At 41.1% G+C, this 19,095-nt stretch overlaps 1 pseudogene; it reads right to left on the bottom strand.

Annotated features, from left to right (window-relative positions):
- Nucleotides 1–19,095, bottom strand: part of LOC137498892 (myrosinase 1-like) — a 63,863-nt pseudogene that overhangs the window by 15,735 nt on the left and 29,033 nt on the right.

The raw sequence follows: 19,095 nt of genomic DNA, 5'->3' as shown, positions 1-19,095 counted from the left end.
CGGCCGTAAAACAGGGCCAAATCCACATGTGCAACGCAGTTCGCACGCACGACCCCACAGGTGTGAGAAAAAGCGGTAGCAAAAAATGTTATTGGCTTTACGTCCCACTAACTACTCTTTTACGGTTTTCGGAGACGGCGAGGTGTCGGAATTTAGTCCCGCAGGAATTCTTTAATGTGCCAGTAAATCTACCGACAAGAGGCTGATATATTTGAGCACCTTCAAATACCACCGGACTGAGCCAGGATCGAACCTGCCAAGTTCGGGTCAGAAGGTCAGCGCCTCAACCGTCTGAGCCACTCGGCCCGGCAAATAAATAACATGTAATAAGCTTATCAACGAAAAGTAAGTTATTACAAAGTGTTTGTTGAGTAATTCGGAACAGGCCTGTGTGAGTGACGCGAATGGCCTTGGTGAGACTGGCCGTGATATACTGACAAGATGACAAGTAAGGCATTCACGCTACTTGAATTTATGAAAAGAACCTGTGTAAAATTTGCATCAATTTTGCCTTTAAAAATTCTGAACTGTTTCTTCACAAGGTCGACACAGAACTCATAGTTTACGGGCATTTGGATATTCTTCTCTCTTCTGTAGAAATACAGAATGAGACATTCCGTAATATTATGGGAACTGTTACTTCATATTCTCCGCTTTGAGTTCCAAATGGTCATCTGGTTCAAAAGTTTCACACGAACTGAGTGGTCTGCTCATCTTTTCTGTATTCCTATCTAGATTCAACCCAGGTACAGACATGCTTTCCGTCTGCCAGAATACAGTGTGTCAGGACACAGGAAATTATCTAATCTGTATCTTAAGTATCATTTCAGCATTAACCTGAATTTAAAATATTTCTAGGATGAATGAGAGTGAAATTTTAACAAATTTTCTTATCAGTTGAGTTAAATGGTGATGAGTTCATCACATTCTTAAAACTGGTCCTAAATTTGTGGCAGATTATGAAGTCAAAACATAGAGAAAACTTAACAGATATTCACTATGCTAGCTCCTAGATTATTAAGGTACAATGATATTCGCTTTGTAATCATTCTCTATTAAACTCACCCTAAGCCACTCCGAAGAGGACTCCGGCCATGATGGATCAAAGGAGCGGGCCACATAACAGTCTCGTTCAATAGATGGATCATATCCGGTGTCCATCTCCGTGACCAGGTGACTGGTGTAGTAATTGAGTGCGAAGTAATCGTATGTACCTGTCTGAAGTAATAGAATATTTAGTGTTCACATTGTGTTATTCATTTTATAACAGAGTTAGCTAGAATGGATGCACCTTGCTGTTAGTCTAATGGCTTTCATGTAACTATTAGAGTGATGTACTTTATTTACAATACTGGTATCTGTTTATAGACACTAGAAAGCCGATTTATCGCGGTTGTTGCGTACATATTTCAGCTCAGCGTTATAGTTTAGCCGTGATATACCGAGCGAGTGGCTCGCAGCTGTTAGCATGCATTATTGTTTTATTTTTATTTTTTATTCTTTTTGCTATTTTGCTTTTCGTCCCACCGACACAGATAGGTCTTTGGCGACGATGGGATAGGAAAGGCCTAGGAATGGGAAGGAAGCGGCCGTGGCCTTAATTAAGGTACACACCGGGCGAGTTGGCCGTGCGCGTAGAGGCGCGCGGCTGTGAGCTTGCATCCGGGAGATAGTAGGTTCGAATCCCACTATCGGCAGCCCTGAAGATGGTTTTACGTGGTTTCCTATTTTCACACCAGGCAAATGCTGGGACTGTACCTTAATTAAGGCCACGGCCGCTTCCTTCCAACTCCTAGGCCTTTCCTATCCCATCGTCGCCATAACACCTATCTGTGTCGGTGCGACGTAAAGCCGCTTACAAAAAAAATTGCCTGGTGTAAAAATGGGAAACCACGGAAAACCATCTTCAGGGCTGGCGACAGTGGGGTTCGAACCAACTATCTCCCGATTACTGGATACTGGCCGCACTTAAGCGACTGCTGCTATCGAGCTCGGTCATTATTGTTTTAAGAGGAAGTACAACTAGCCAACCGTCCTCTATTATCATTGATCAGAAAGAAAACATGGAAGAGATCCGACAGTGTCCGCCTCTGTGGTGTAGTGGTTAGCGTGATTAGCTGCCACCCCCGGAGGTCCGGGTTCGATTCCCGGCTCTGCCACGAAATTTGAAAAGTGGTACGAGGACTGGAACGGGGTCCACTCAGCCTCGGGAGGTCAACTGAGTAGAGGTGGGTTCGATTCCCACCTCAGCCATCCTGGAAGTGGTTTTCCGTGGTTTCCCACTTCTCCTCCAGGCGAATGCCGGGATGGTACCTAACTTAAGGCCACGGCCGCTTCCTTCCCTCTTCCTTGCCTATCCCTTCCAATCTTCCCATCCCTCCACAAGGCCCCTGTTCAGCATAGCAGGTGAGGCCGCCTGGGCGAGGTACTGGTCATACTCCCCAGTTGTATCCCCGACCAAGAGTCTGAAGCTCCAGGACACTGCCCTTGAGGCGGTAGAGGTGCGATCCCTCGCTAAGTCCGAGGGAAAAACCGAACCTGGAGGGTAAACAGATGATGATGATGATGAGATCCGACAGTTCGAAAAATGAATGTATCGGCCAAAGAAAGACCAGGGCCACGAAGGGCGTGACAATGAATGACTCCCTACGCCTTGAGTGCTCTAATACCGCCGGGCTCGGAAAGAACACGAGTTGACCAAGGGAGGCCGGCCAGAATAGTGGAAAGTGAGGAACCTGACACAAATAAGCCTAATTGGAAGCAATGTCAGGACTCAGCTGAGGGTCCTGCAGTCGCCAACCCATGCTCTCATGTTAAGAGTCGCCGGGGCCCTTCTTAGTCACCTCTTACTACAGGCAGGGGTTACTCTGGGTGTTATTCTACCGACCTTGTCCACAGGGGGACGAAATTTGCCACCATTTTTAAGCACACGAATTTACTGGCTTTTGAAAATAAGAATTTCACTAATAAATTCAGACTATTTCTTTTAGATACGTGGTGGTGGTTTTGGGGGCTCATTCTCTTCACCACATGAAATCGGAATTCATCTTATATCGAGCTTCTAATTCATCTATATGAAATGCCTACGCCCGTTTGATTTTCACAGCGATATTGAGAAGAAAGAGAACGTTTAAACGCCTGAACTGACACTAGATATGGATTATGATCTCCGTTTTAAAATACAATGAACATCTCTTGTTTCTATTCCTTCGAGAAAAATAACCTTCTTTCAGCGAAGTGATTGTCACATATCGCCACGTTGACACCCACAGCCCTATCTACCGGCATGAGTTCAAACTATTTTCATCCCTGAGTTCTGTAACCTCCCACAGCACTACTCAGCATATTTTACCATCGTGGAATGCTTGGTTCTCAGTGATCCACCGTTACTCATTCTTTATTCAGGGTTTTCCCTTTTTCTTTTGGCACAGACCAGAGTAAAATGTAACCTCCACCGATGCCCCAGTCCCATTTATGGCTGTGACAATGTGCTGAGGTACGTGTTGTGCTGAGCAATGACATTCGGACCACTACAAGTGCGTCTGAGTGTTATGAAACCTCATAAGGTCAGTCCTGCTGAAATAGCACTTGTGGCCGAGTGAGAAAAGCAATCGCAAACTACCTCTCACCACATCTTGTCAGGTACGCCTCATTTTGGAGCGCCGGCATGCAGTTTTGCGGTTTCCTGGTAACCACGTAACTTTAGGTAGTGCCATTTTGAGGATCCAACCAGTCTTCGGGCTATGACTGAAAATACAGATTTTCAATTAAGTGCCTCCCATTCTGCGAGGTGATATTGAGAGTTTAGTAGAAGTAACAACATATCATCTAATCTTATATGACTTACTGCGTGGTTTGACGTTTTCCGCTACAGCGAGCAATATCTAACAAATTCGATCGTCATCAACCAGATGAATCATTCGGAACTTTGCTCAAAAATGCCTGACAAATTGAATGAGACAAAGTACTCATAAGTCGTCATCACCATCACAGAAGTACGATTGGTATACATCTTCGGTGCCATCGACGGCTTCAATTGCAAACATGGAATGAAATTGTTCAGGTATGTTGTACAAACTTATTCTTTTTTCTTTTTTTTTTTTTGCTTTACGTCGCACCGGCACAGATATGTCTTACGGCGACGATGGGATAGGAAAGGCCTAGCAATTGGAAGGAAGCGGCCGTGGCCTTAATTAAGGTATAGCCCCGGCATTCGCCTGGTATGAAAATGGGAAACCACGGAAAACATCTTCACGGCTGCCGACAGTGGGGCTCGAACCCACGATCTCCCGATTACTGGATACTGGCCGCACTTAAGCGACTGCATCTATCGAGCTCGGTGTGTACAAACTTCAATAAATGTTTTCTTGTTATTAATAATATTCATCCATATCACCTATGATTATACTCGCATTTTTAGTTGTTAAATATTTAGAAGTTAAAAGATAAGGAACCAAAGTAAGGCGTGTTTTATATCAATCTATGCAGTTACGAAGAGTGTGTAAGCGGTGATTGTGGTGTTATCAACAGTCCAATATGAACCATTCATCTGTGCCGAATTCGGGCTCAGGAAATTTGGTCACCAAATCTATATTCATACATTTTCGAGCATCATTGTCACTTATTCCATATTTTAGCTCTGTACCAGCATCGTCATCAGAATTACCTTCACTTTTCACATTATCCTACGTTGAAACGAGCCGCAATATTCTCCTCGTCTGTCAGCTGAAATTCTGCATATCTAACTGTCGCAGTGCAACCATGAGCTGACATCATCGACCTCTACGTCCGTTCACCCTTCTATACTCCTGAACATTTCAACAAATTCTGAAGGAATTGCATTTATTCATCTAAGAATAAAGTCCTTTTTGCCAGTGGCATCCTCTTAACTTTGGGCCGCTTCACACTAGGCGGCAGGACTCGGTTACAGAGTAGCTCATGTGATGTCCGCGTCGCCGAGCGGTAGCCCACCGCGCTACTTAACCGCCTTCCCCGGCCTGCTCTTGTTACTGTCGAAAAGAAAGAAGAAAATAAAGCGTTGCAGGTTTCATTCACAACTTATGTTGAAAATTCGTTTGGAAGAAGGATTTTTCTATAAACATTTCGATGATTTATGTGGTGATCATATCATGATTTTTGGTAAAATTAGAATGTCGGAGAAATCTTTTGAGGTACTCTTCCAAAGTGTGAAAGAAATTGCGGGAACGGATATCAAGTTGAGAACAACACCGGCTAAAGAAAATAATAACCTTAACTTTGAGGTAAGTTGAACTGAGTGCTGGTCACTACTTCATTACTCTTCTCAACTCTGTCACTATATTTTTCACAGTTTAACTTGCAGATACCTGTATATTTTGTACAATTAAATCTTCCGTATTCGGTCCCCTTGTCTAGACAGATGATTCGTATTGAATATAAAGTATTTTTTAACTATTTTCTTTAATACGCTCGTGTCAACGCGCTACGGCTATGGAGCCAATTTCTGCAATCGAGAGACGCCTGGTTCGAGCCCCACAGTCGGCTGTTCTGAGAATGGTTTTCTGTGAATTCCTATTTTTACTTCCAGGCAAATACCGGAAGAGATCCTATTCGTAGGCCACAGTTTCATTCAACACAATTCATTTCATCTCCATTAACTCCTAAACTGAGGTTGGTGTCAAGAAGGGCATCTGGCCGTAAAAACATGCCATGTAAATTAATCTTTTCGCATCCCCGAACCCGTATCAAGAGACGGGATTAAGGGGCAGACATGCAGTACAGTTTATAGTATCTTGAAGCGGGATACCTAACGAGAAGGAATTTGAAATGCACAGTGACACTGAAGGGAGTTCTGAACGGAACGTGTCTGCAGGCGAGCAATGGTTCACTAGCTATCCCCAATTTGGGGTTGCAAATCTGCCACGGCAGCCCAGAGTAACCCAGAGGGAAGAGCTTCATTTAAAACAATGTTTCATAAGCACGGGCGTCTGATAGCCGATTCCAACAACCGATTCCTTTCACCTAGTGTGAAGCGGCCCTAAATATCATTCATCTGAGATTCAGGACGAGTTTTGAGTTTAAAATGGGAGTATTATTTACATAATCATTCTGGATAAACAGGGTATTACCATTATACATGCATTGTGATCCATTGAGCTTAATCTCTCTTAATCTACCAATGCAGTAAATTTCTGCTCCTCAAGCATAATACTTCACCTCTGATGTATTCCACCATTTCCTTGCTGAAGACTGGCAGACGGGAGCGAGTTCGACCTTCAGCCTTACTGTTCTTGATAACTCGCTCACGAACCACGGCAGGATAGTCTCCCTCCTTGCTGTAGATGGGGTGAGCATGTATTCCGAGCTGAAAGATGAGTATTACATTTGTTATCTGGAGTTATTCATACGTAAATACTTACATACATACTGCATCAATTGTCGATGGAGTCAAAGAGAAAACGTCATTACCTCTCGATAATAGTAGTTATGTCTATGAGATGTAAATGTTACCATATTGGTGACTGCCTTGTATCCAAAATTATGTTCTCCCTACCTGGATTACAGACAATGGCGACATTCTAGATGCTTATTTATTCGCGCATGAATACCGTTTTTCTCAGAAAATACGCTATTTAATCGACAGTCAAAACAATCTAACTTATAAGGATTTATTAATTTAAATTACAAGCTAGAGATATGAAACGTTCACACACGCTAGCGTGATCAGATTACAAGCATGAAAATACGGGACATTTTAACTGCCGTTGATTATTTATTAGGCAACCTTAATTGGTTAATTTCGCTGGCACTGGGGCTGGGTGTATGTGTCGCCTTCATCATTTTCATCCTCATCATGACGCACAGTTCGCCTATGGGAGTTAAATCAAAAGACTTGCATATGGCGAGCCGAACTTGCCCTCTGACACTCCCGGCACTAAAAGCCATACGCCATTCCCATCTGGAAAACTAACCTCTGGGGGTAAACGCCTCTAACACCCTTTGGGCGGGAGTGGAAAGTGGGTGAAGTATACAAATGGTGTATAAAAGTAATAGAAGTCCAATATTTCGGGGTAGCTGAGACGAATAGTGACACTTTAGATGTCGTTTAAGTCCAAGTTCAGCCTCATCGTCAAAGAGGTGAGACGGGGTGAAAAAAGAAAATGTCCAAAATCATCGAGATTACGAATGAATTTGTAGCCTGTATGTTCCAGCATAGCTCTCAACGAAACTTGGTACACATATGACGTACTATCTTGAAAAACGACTTTGGAGGCAAGACACCCGGGTGAGGATTGAAGTGTAAAAAATAACCTAAAACGACCGATATCAGTGTCGAATACACAGTTTTCGGGGTCGCCGAGATGAACTGTTACACTCTGGATGCCGTTTAGGTCATAGTTAAATCCCAGTCGGAATGGGAGTTGCAAAACAATGCCGTAGGGGTAATAAAACACCTTAGCATCTCTTGAGGTGTTGGTGAGGAGGGTATGACATTCAAGAATAATAAAAACCGATCAATTTTGGGTCAATTCCGTAGTTCTCTGGGTTGATGAGATGTTACACTCTGAATGCCGTTTAAGTCCAAGTTCGGCCTCCATTGGCATGGCGATTGAGAAGAGATGAAAACGTATAGCCAAAATGGTCGATATTATGGATGTATGTGTCTAGGATACAGCACAGCCCTCAACCAAACTTGGTACACATATGTGTGGGGAAAAAACTGCGGGTGTAAGACACAACTATCGATCCTAGGGGCGGGAGTGAAAAGGGGTGAAATATAAAAATAATAGAAAACTACCCATGTTAATGTAGAATCCATAGTTTCTGGAGTAACTGAGATGAATGGTGACACTGCAGATGTCGTTTAAGTCCATGTTCAGCGCCCATCGACATGGGAGATGGGAAGGGGAAGAAAGAAAATGTCCAAAGTGACCAATATTATGGCTGTGTGTGTGTATGTTTCGACATAGCTCTCAACTAATCTTGCTACACATATGATTTAATACCTGGAAAAAATACTGTGAGGATAAGATACTCCTAGCACCTGTAGGAAAGGGGGCGACATTTAAAAATGATTGAAAACGACCGATAGTAATGTGGAAACCATAGTTTTCGGGTTGCTGAGATGAATTGTGACACTCTGGATGCCGCTGAAGTCCAAGTTCAGCATCCATCGCCAGGCACATTGAGAAGTGAAAGACGAAATGTCAAAATAACCGGCATTAGGGTTTAATCCACAATTTTCAGGATGGCAGCCTCAACGACAGTTGGAATCGTGTATATATTTACAGTATAGTGCGACGCGTAAATGCGTACATTTATAACTTACTGTTATTTTTTATTTGAAAGGAACAAGTAATTCCCAGGCAATATGCGGTGTAACAAAGAAATAGTTTAACGTGAAACTAAATAATTCCAAATTAAAACTTAAAATTGTACACATAACAATTTTTCTAAATCTACTAAAGGGTTCGTAAACGACCAGTCAACGTCACAAATAAAAAAGATATCTATAAATATTCACTGCAAACAGGTAATATAAATCGTAAAAATATATATTAAAATAAGTGCCGGAGCAGAGCAGGGTACTACCAGGTAGTTACTTATATAGGTGACACATCACGCGTTCACAACGCCAGGTGACACCAGTTAATATCGCCATGGAGGGGGAGAGATTATAGTCTGATGACGCGTCTCGTAATATAATTATTAGGATTTCACTTATAGCTATATTTACAACTGTCAAATGGTCCAACCATGAGGTTGGAAACTTACGAGCTCTGCGGAGTGGATTTTGACACGAGGTGGAAATTATTTCAATGTTTACAAGCTGAATTATGGTGTCACCTGGGAAATGCTTAAAAAGAACAAGTGATATGAAACAATCACAGCCTTTCTTTGAAATTTTGGTCGCCGGAGGCCGGATTCATGTCTTCGTGATTATGAGTTGGATAAGGACTCTAACTATGGAGTGGAATCCAATTTCTGACCTACATTTTATTCTGCAAGTTCGGATTTTTTTTTTTTTTTTTGCTAGTTGCTTTACGTCGCACCGACACAGATAGGTCTTACGGCGACGATGGGACAGGAAAGGCCTAGGAGTTGGAAAGAAGCGGCCGTGGCCTTAATTAAGGTACAGCCCCAGCATTTGCCCGGTGTGAAAATGGGAAACCACGGAAAACCATCTGCAGGGCTGCCGACCGTGGGGCTCGAACCCACGATCTCCCGGATGCAAACTCAGAGCCGCGCCTCTACGCGCACGGCCAACTCGCCCGGTAAGTTCGGAGTTGAACTTAGTTTAATCTACATACTGAAAGCTAAGAACATATCAAGTTCTCACCAAGTGATCGAAAGATTTAGTAACTACAGGAAATTATTAAAATTTGCTTTTATTCTTTGAATATTATGTTGGCAGTGAGAGCTAGATGACCAGCTGTTTGCCGGTAGGAAGCGAAACTGAGGTGAACCACTTAAGCGAGAGACCCGTCCCACGTGGGGACCGTGGATTCTATTCAGTGTGTATGAGAAGCCGAGCCAAAGCTACGGTAAAGAAGTGTTATTTTTGTTATGTGTATATTATTTGTAACTACAAATAATGTAATTCTTATTCTAATCCTAGTGGTGCATGTTAAATTTGTGTGAAACACCATGAATATAACTGGATTGAATCTCTTTAGTGGACCACCTCTGGCTGAGGGCCGCAAGAGATGAAGACTGAGCAAAAGCCTCCTCGGAGATCGCGATCCTCAGAACTAAGGGATCGATAATAGAGATCCATATTTTGGGCAAAATTTCATACTTTTTGCTATAATGTTTTTATTGACTGTTTTGTGTTTAATCCGGAGTCGCGGTTTAGGGTTAGCAAGCCTGTCTCTTACGAGAGGCCCCACGTTCGATTCCCGACGAGGTCAGATATTTTTACCTTGATCTGAAGGCTGGTTTGAGGGCAACTTAGCGTACGTAAGAACAATTGAGGAACTATTTGTTGGTGAGATAGAGGCTGCGAGAGATAGTGGGTTCGAATCCCATCGTCGGCAGTTCTGAAGATGATTTTCCGCGGTCTCCCAATTTCACACCAGGCAGATGCTGGGGCTATACTTTAGTTAAGGCCGCGGCCAGTACCTTTCCCTTCCAAGCCCTTCCCCATACCTGCGTCTCCAAGAACCTTCGAAGTGTTAGTGCGATATTTCGAAACAGAGCACGCATCGCCTCTTAATCTGAAGGCCTTCAAGCTGAGCAGTAATCGCTTGGTAGGCCAATGATCATCAGGGCTGCAGTGCCGATAGGGTGCACGTAAGGCTATACACTAAAAAAGCAAATATCACAGCCCTGTTCCCTTTGTTTTAATGGCTCATCACTCTAGCCAACTTGACTAGTTACATACTGAAATCACAAACTAACCTCAATATAAGTATCTGTACTGCAGGCTCCCTTATCGAAGGAAATGAAAAATCAAGATATTCATAATTAAGACGGTTTTCAAGCTCAATGAGAAATTAAGGAAATAAACACTCTCTCTCTCACCCGCACTCAGTTTAATGTTATATATATTCTGCCTTTATTTCTATATACGCATTACGATAACTGTATTCTTATTTATTTATTGATGTCTTTATTTGTGGTGAAGTTAGGGCCCTTGGCCCTCTCCTACACTTAACCAAATTATGCGACTTGATACTGAATACATTATATATGTTCAAACTTGTAAACATTTAATACTGATTCTAACAGGGTGTGGGGTAATAAGCTTACTTTTGACAACATACCATATAAGTTCTGGGAAAAGGAGATTGGCGTTCGGTTTCCCCATTAATTTTGAGATTAAGATATTTTACTGTCATTGAAATAAAACTATGAATTCGTTTGATAGAGCAAAATATATTCTTTAAATAATATATATAAAATAGTGAGTCTTGTTGCGATAAAACAGATGAGAATATGAAATTATGACATTGCAACTGAAAGAAACTAGGCATGAATTTGAATTCTTCTTGACCGGACATTTAACAATTTATACGAAATATTTCCCTCACTGATTCACTTGACTGTATCTTCAACACTTTGAGTGTAATTACGACGTATTCCTTTGATCTGGTGTTTATTGTAGATGTGTCACGCCTAACTTGGTGATACATCCTTGTGACTGCTTCTTCTCCACATCATCTGACTTCTTTGTAAGCCAATATGGTATTACCTCATGGCAGGTGGTATCCCTCTCTGACTCCATAGTAAGCCCTTGCGTCCGTATCTTCAACTAAGTGAGCGACCAACTTTGGCCTCACTCTCTTAATGACCAATAATTAATGGCTCACTGAGTCTTCTCCATCTCTCGTTCACACTCGTTGACTGACCGACTGAGGCCTCTTCATCTAGTAGACTTCTTCACTGTTCAGCTTCCGTTTAACTAATGACTAATGACTGACGCTACAATATGCAGCCACCTTATATAGACGTTGGTTGACGCATCTACGTAATCTCCAGAAATAAGTATGATGTACTCCTACCGCGCGGCAAATATTACATACAGTTGTGAAACCGCCGCCGGCTCGCTGGGTTTCTCAAAGAAAGTGAGCTCAGTGCTAACTAAATACGATGACGTAGCCATGACGTAGCGATGACTTGGCAGAAATGTCAGCAGTATTGCACAATATAACAACGTCACATCCACATCTGATATATCGAAACTCTCACTGTACAGGTATTTAATATTAATCTACATATACGTATATATGCATACACTCAATTACAATTACGCAAGCGACAAGCATTGCATAATGGAATTGAATAATTATAACAAAATAATAATAATACGGACATAATAACAATAATAATAATATCACAGATGCAATAATAATAATGAAATACAGATATTACCTTGTAACGGGATTTGAACCGTTACAAACTTAATATACTCTATATAATATAATAAAGTATAGACTAAAACTAAAAGATCTGCAAGTATAAAATAAGCAAAATAAATTCAATATTAACAACTCTACGTGCAATGCATATCATATAGCAGTAATTTATGACAACATTTGGGAATAGTTACACAAGACATTCACACATAACTACATAATATAGCTTACGTATTCCAGAGGAAATATTTAGGCTATCTTTTGAAGGTAATTAATGAGGAACAATTTCTAATTTCAGGGGGTTAAGCATTCCATATTCTAGCGCCCGACAAAAGGAATACTGAAGGCAAATGTATGATGTGGAGGTATTGCAATTATTGACCCAGATCGCGTGGCACGGCCATGAAAGGAAGATAGAAAACGGAAATTACAGGAAAGATATGCAGGTATATTTTCGGTCAAGGGTCGATACATGCTGATTTCTCTGCTGCTCTACTTTTAACAAAGACATTTTTGCATAAAAAGTGGATACATGTGAGGCAATCAAAAAATAAATCTAATGCAGGAGTTTAAAGTTCTCTGTAGTTTCTTATTGTGTTCACTGGTAGCATCCAGTAACACAACATCGCAATAGTTAAAAACTGGATGTGTCAATGTTCTTCGGTATTTGCTTGATGTAAATAAGTCAGCTTCCTTCTTGAAATGTGCAATTACCTGTCGGACTGAAGAGAAACCTCGCTGTAATAATATACACAAGCAAATGTGTATCAAGTACATGTGCCGTAAGTCAATAAGAATACACAAAGGCTAAATCTTCAAACCTTACCCAAGTTGTGATAAGACACGATTAGGTTAATAACGAAATTGCTTCCCATTTCAACTGAATTGTTCTTTATAGAGGAGGTAACATTACTTTCCTTTTCGGAGGAGTTCTTGTAGATTTTTCATGCTTCTTATACATTCGAATTGGACGAAATAAGACCGTATTAATGAAATAATGCGTTCGTCATTTAACCTGAACTGAATTATTCGAGCCTGACACAATTCAACTTACTTGGTATTTTCCAAAGGATTTAAATCCTACGGAAAGAGAAAATAGGCAGTGTCCTACATAAGGGGCTTGCAGTGGTGTCTCAACGGCGCACTAGCCGTCAGCGTCTTGGAAAGGTGTAGCATTCCAAGTGATGAGCCCACTGCTACGATCGCAAATGTAACGCTAGTGATTTTAACAGTACGGCAGTGACAATAAGTATAATTTCACAAATCACGATAAAATTATGACCATTTAATGCCACATGCGGGATGAACGGAAACTGTAAGACGTCATATCGGCGAGTAGTTTCCCTAAACTGTATGGTTGGCGACATTGAACCAAACCCAACGGTTAGAAAATAGCTCTAAATAACTGTTTTCAGTTTTAATAGGGGAGAAAGAGTATGGTTGAACCCTCAGTGTACGCGCTTACATGGTGGGGACTATATGTTTAGTAATGTATCCTCATGTACAGTACACGTATTCTTTAACTGTTCCAGATACGAATTTCATTTTTATATTGATAAATAAATAAATAAATAAATAAATAAATAAATAAATAAATAAATAAATAGACAAATGAATGAATGAATGAATATTACGCCTCTGCGGTGTAGTGGTTAGTGTGATTAGCTGCCACCCCCGGAGGCCCGGCTCTGCCACGAAATTTTAAAAGTGGTACTAGGGCTGGAACGAGGTCCACTCAGCCTTGGGAGGTAAACTGAGTAGAGGGGGTTCGATTCTCACCTCAGCCATCCTGGAAGTCGTTTTCTGTGGTTTCCCCACTTCTCCTCCAGGCAAATGCTGGGATGGTACCTAACTTAATGCCACGGCCGCTTCCTTCCCTCTTCCTTGTCTATCCCTTCCAAACTTCCCATCCCCCAACAAGGCCCCTGTTCAGCATAGTAGGTGAGGCTACCTGGGCGAGGTACTGGTCATTGCCCCCCAAGTTGTATCCCCGACCCAGAGTCTCAAGCTCCAGGACACTGCCCTTGAGGCGGTAGAGGTGGGATCCCTCACTGAGTCCGAGGGAAAAGCCGACACTGGAGGGTAAACAGTTGAAGAAGAAGAATATTAAATAAATACATAAATACATACCACGAATTGCATAGAACGCTCTGAAGCAATGGCACCCGCAGTGGAGTTGGTCAGTGGTTCCTCCCAACTTGAGGACAGGGTGATGGATATTTTTCCTGAAAAAAAAAAAAAAAATGCAAATAGTTATCGGTAAGCTTTTATTTGTACATAACACTAGAAATAGTGATCATAGTCATGGGACCGCCTGGTCTGCGTGAAGTTTGTTACAAAGAGCAAGTGTTACTTTACTGCCCCACTGACGTATCTCAGGCGGTAAGAGCAAGGGACTTCGCAACCACGTTACAGATATCCAAGGTAAAGTCCAAGAGCTGTGTGTTCGTTTTCTCCCGAACACAATATTCTGCTTTGTAATGTCATGCAAAGTAATTTAGTGAGGACAGAACACTTACGGAAAAACGGAGAGGTGTCGATCCCTACAACACTCCTTCGTTTCCTGCTCAAAACGTGAACAAAACACTACAACACGCACAAGGTCTTCAGTTACAACATACATACATAGCATTTTCTCCGGTGTTCAAGGTAAATAATTTCAATTTCTTTATGGTAATGTGTAGGAAGAGTCAGTTCAAACAGGTTTATCATCAGGTACGGCAACACCTACGGTACCTTCTGCCTGTTGTAAGAGGCGACTAAAGGGGGCCCCAAGGGCTCTCAACTTGGGAGCGTGGGTTGGCAACCACGGGGTCTTAGCTGAGTTCTAGCATTGCTTCCAGGCTCCTGACTTTCATGTGTCCTATACGACCTCACTTGGTCAACTCTTGTTCTTTTCCCACTCTGACGCTATTACAGCATTCGAGAGCTAGGAAGTCTTTCATTTCCACGCCCTTCGTGACCCTTGTCTTTCTTTGGACGATATCTTCATTTTGCGAAGTGTCGGACCTCTTCCCTTTTTTCTCCCTGATAAGTGTTATACAGAGGATGGTTGCCTTGTTGTACTTCCCCTTTGAACAAAAATCACCACCACCATGTCAGGCACGTCATGAGGTAGAGTCCGGATATTTAGGCAGTTATAGATTACAATGCGTACTGACTGAAACGAGCAACAAATATATCGCAGCCCAGACAACAGTTCTGTTGTGAGATTTGCATAAACAACAGGGGCTCAGCCAATTATAACCCCTACAGTTATGTTTCTCTTGCTACAGTTCGAAAGAACGGGCTAGACGCCATCTCCTGCTAGTCAATTAGTTCGTGTTTTAACCTATTACTGTGTGAACATCCGGACTCAAGTCGTTAGACATTCGGTGTCGACGGAAAAAATGTAATTTTATGTGCTTAATCGAGAGAGCAGCCTCAAATTAGTCTGTTGGGATATCCCGTTCAAGGACATCTCACTTATCCCAGGGAATAAGAAAATTAGTCAAAAAAATGAAGTTTTCTGGGAAAACATTTTTGTTTTATTTCTAAAAAAGCACGAAATCACCGATTCACCAAATGTTATCAAATATTTCTGTGTTTTATGACATAGCGTTTTCAAGAATAGTTTTCATTTGATCTTGTGCCAATCGAAATATTAATGAAATATCTTCCTTGGGTTGTAAATGTAAGTGACCTTTCCTGTATTGACCAGACATTATTTTCTGATGTGGACCAGTAAAAACCAAAGTGATGTAATTCACATTTGTGTATTGTTAGCTAGTAAGATTTTAACAGTTCCCTATAATAAAGGCAGCTGTATAAATTCACTACCAATAATTCCTTTACAAGGTAATGATGTCCACGTCCACAATAACAACAGAAAATATACTATTCTACACGTAAGACAAACTGACTTATCTGGTTGAAGCCACTTTATTAACAATATTCAGAATACTAGCAAGATAACTCAACTTATCTGGTTCTTACCAGTGACTATTTTGCATTCTTGAAAAAGCAGGAAGTAAAATTTGGACCGGGCCAAGTTGACCGTGCGGTTAGGGTCGCGCAGCTGTAAGTTTGCATCCGGGAGACAGTGGGTTCGAACCGCAATGTCGGCAGCCCTGAAAATGGGTTTCCGTGGTTTCCCATTTTCACACCATACAAATGCTGGGGCTGTACCTTAATGTCACGACCGCTTCCTTCCCACTCCTAGGCCTTTCCTATCCCATCGTCGCCAGAAGACCTATCTGTCTCGGTACGACATAAAACAAATAGCAACAAAGTAAAACTTGGCTCTTTCTTCAGTATTATTATGAAATGACTTATCTTGTTAGAGTCAAAGGACAGAGAGCGTTGACCTTAGTATGTTACTGCAAAAATATTAACAAAGAGAAAAGAATTATCAGGTTTTTTTCCCCGGGATGAGTGATTATTGACGATGACAGCACTACAAGAGGAATAGCTAGTATTTCCAGTAGCGGCTGAGTGAGGCTGTTGTGTGACAGTAGTTTTTTTTTGCTAGGGGCTTTACGTCGCACCGACACAGATAGGTCTTATGGCGACGATGGGATAGGAAAGGCCTAGGAGTTGGAAGGAAGCGGCCGTGGCCTTAACTATGGTACAGCCCCAGCATTTGCCTGGTGTGAAAATGGGAAACCACGGAAAACCATTTTCAGGGCTGCCGATAGCGGGATTCGAACCTACTATCTCCCGGATGCAAGCTCACAGTCGCGCGCCTCTACGCACACGGCCAACTCGACCGGTGTGACAGTAGTGTTCAGACAGCACGACAAGAGTGTACCGGGGTACACCCGCCCCATGCATTTAAATTAAGCGCCTTTGACAAGGCCACCTAGAATTTGGTCGTCAAACTGTTTGATACAAGAAGTTTGGACATTTCTTGACAGATGTCACCACTATCAATTTATATTGCGCCGTCTGGGGTGAGGATGAACTATTAATTTTCAAAGTAGACTAATTTTGGGCGTCAGGGTTTCCTAACCTGAATTGTTTATTGGTTGTTTTTGGTATTCTAAAGATATCAACACTTCTATCATCAACACTTTTATTTCTTCCCGCCAACTTAATATGTTAGCCAATAAGTACAGGACCGTTTGGACTGCAGTTTATTAAAACCAAACTTCACCAGCACTCAGTTTCTTTCGGGTCACGGAAAATTTAAATTTTATTTACATAAATTCAAAATTGGTAGTAATAACAGTTGTGTTTGTGGAGATGAAGAAACTGCAACTCATCTTATTTTTAATTGCCCATTCTTCAGCAAAGCTAGATATATTTTGGAACAACACTTAAACTGTTGTACAGTAATGTTAGTCAAACCTATTTTTAGGATATTTCACAACATCTGTTGTTTGAAAGAATTTTTTAAGTTTTTGCAGTTTATTTTAGAAAAAAAAAATTAGGATAGTTTTACTTTTCTCCCAGTTTAATTAATTGTGTGTGTAATCACTCACTTCAAAAATTTTGAATTATATGTTTTTAATATTTAAGGTAACTAGTTATAGCCTACAGCCCTAATATGATAGACAAAGTAGGGCTTTATTCATGGATAATAAATAAATAAATAAATAAATAAATAAATAAATAAATAAATAAATAAATAAATAAATGTATATATTTGTACATTTATTATAAGTAACCAATCATCAATTTTTGACATTTATTAAATTAACCAGTAAGAATGGCGATCGTGTCAGGGCCTAGGCCCAGAGAAATCTGGAACCTTCCTCTCCGGTATAAAAGCTGTAACATTTCGGACCATGTTGTCTTTGTGATCACTCCAGTTTAGGGTGTGCTCGTAACGGAGGCAGAGAGAAAGGGCTCCCTTGTCCATCTTCGGGAGGTCCACCAGCTCAAGATAATGGCAGATTCTACTTAACAATGTAATAGTCTGTAATAGCTCGAGAGGAAGGTTAAAAATTTCTTTCGCAAGGTAACTTTTATTTCTTAATGTAAATTCTCACTCAAGTGTAAAGAACTTTCTCTAAACAGGGAATGTTCCCCTTCGACTTGATGTCGAGGTGACTACGATTTTGTAACCCTTTGTAACCTCCGTAGTATAGGCTTAGCCTCTGTAACGTAAGTCCATAAGCCCAAGTTGAGTTTTACGTATTTCATGTGCATTTCAAGGAGTGCAAGTGTTCGGCCAGTAACTTTAACCTTTTGTTTTTACCAAAGGCCTCATAGAATGGGTACCTGTTACCTCTGTTACAGTCCACCTAATTCATTTCATTTTACAGGCATATCAGACTGTACAGCGGTTAAGACGATGAATACTGTTGTTTTGTTAAATGTAGGTTGTGCCTTTGATAGGCCTGGAAAGGGAGAACTTTCGAAAAGAGACTCCTAACGTGTAAATTTGTAGATCAAAGAAGCTCTTCCAGTGATGTAGAAATTGGGAAATCCGTCCCCTTGATTGGTGGTTGAAAGGAGCAGTAGCGCTCATGTAAAATTTGTAATTAGAGAGCTTCAAGCTCAGTTTGTTAATTGGTTATTTGTTGATTATTTATAAGATTGTTACCCCAGCTCACAAGCTAGACTTTGTACGTAATTTGATATTTGCTTAGCAAAATGTAAAGTTTAAAATTTGAAAAGAAGCAAAAGATATAAGGAAGAAATATAGCTCCAATTATAAAGTTTTAAATTAATCTTCTGTCTTTTTCATATCCATCCATTCATGCCAGCACCTTCTTTCTCCCCTGTAAACCACGGTATCCCCACAACAAGAGGAATATTTACTGTTTCCTGTAGCGGCTGATTGCGGCTGCTGTATGACAGTAGTGTGGTGACAGCACGGCAGCGCATAAAGGGAATATCTACTGTCACCGTCAGTAAATATCCCTGAATGGAATATCGCATCTTACTGTAATGTCAGTCAGTTCAAAACCTGCGAATTATTTATATTATTCTGTTTTTGAATGGGTAGAGGAAAGAAAGAGCCGAACGCCTCGGTGCCACACTCACTATCGAACATTAGCACGACAGCAATATTTTCAACAAGTGCTTCTAGCTGCCAAGTAGCTCGCAAGCTCAGTTGCAGAATGAGTGTCCGTAGAGTTAAATTGTTACACAGCACAAGAAACGAGAATTAAAAAGAAACATGAGTTTATAGCAAGAATTCAAAATCTAGAATTACGGTACTTTTTAAGAAATTAGAGCCCCATGACATAATGAATCAGACCGCAATATGCAATGCAATAATAATAATAATAATAATAATAATAATAATAATAACAATAATAATAATAGA

Source organism: Anabrus simplex, chromosome 1 (assembly GCF_040414725.1).
Source record: "Anabrus simplex isolate iqAnaSimp1 chromosome 1, ASM4041472v1, whole genome shotgun sequence".
NCBI lineage: Eukaryota > Metazoa > Arthropoda > Insecta > Orthoptera > Tettigoniidae > Anabrus > Anabrus simplex.
This window is presented reverse-complemented; position numbering and strand designations above follow the sequence as displayed.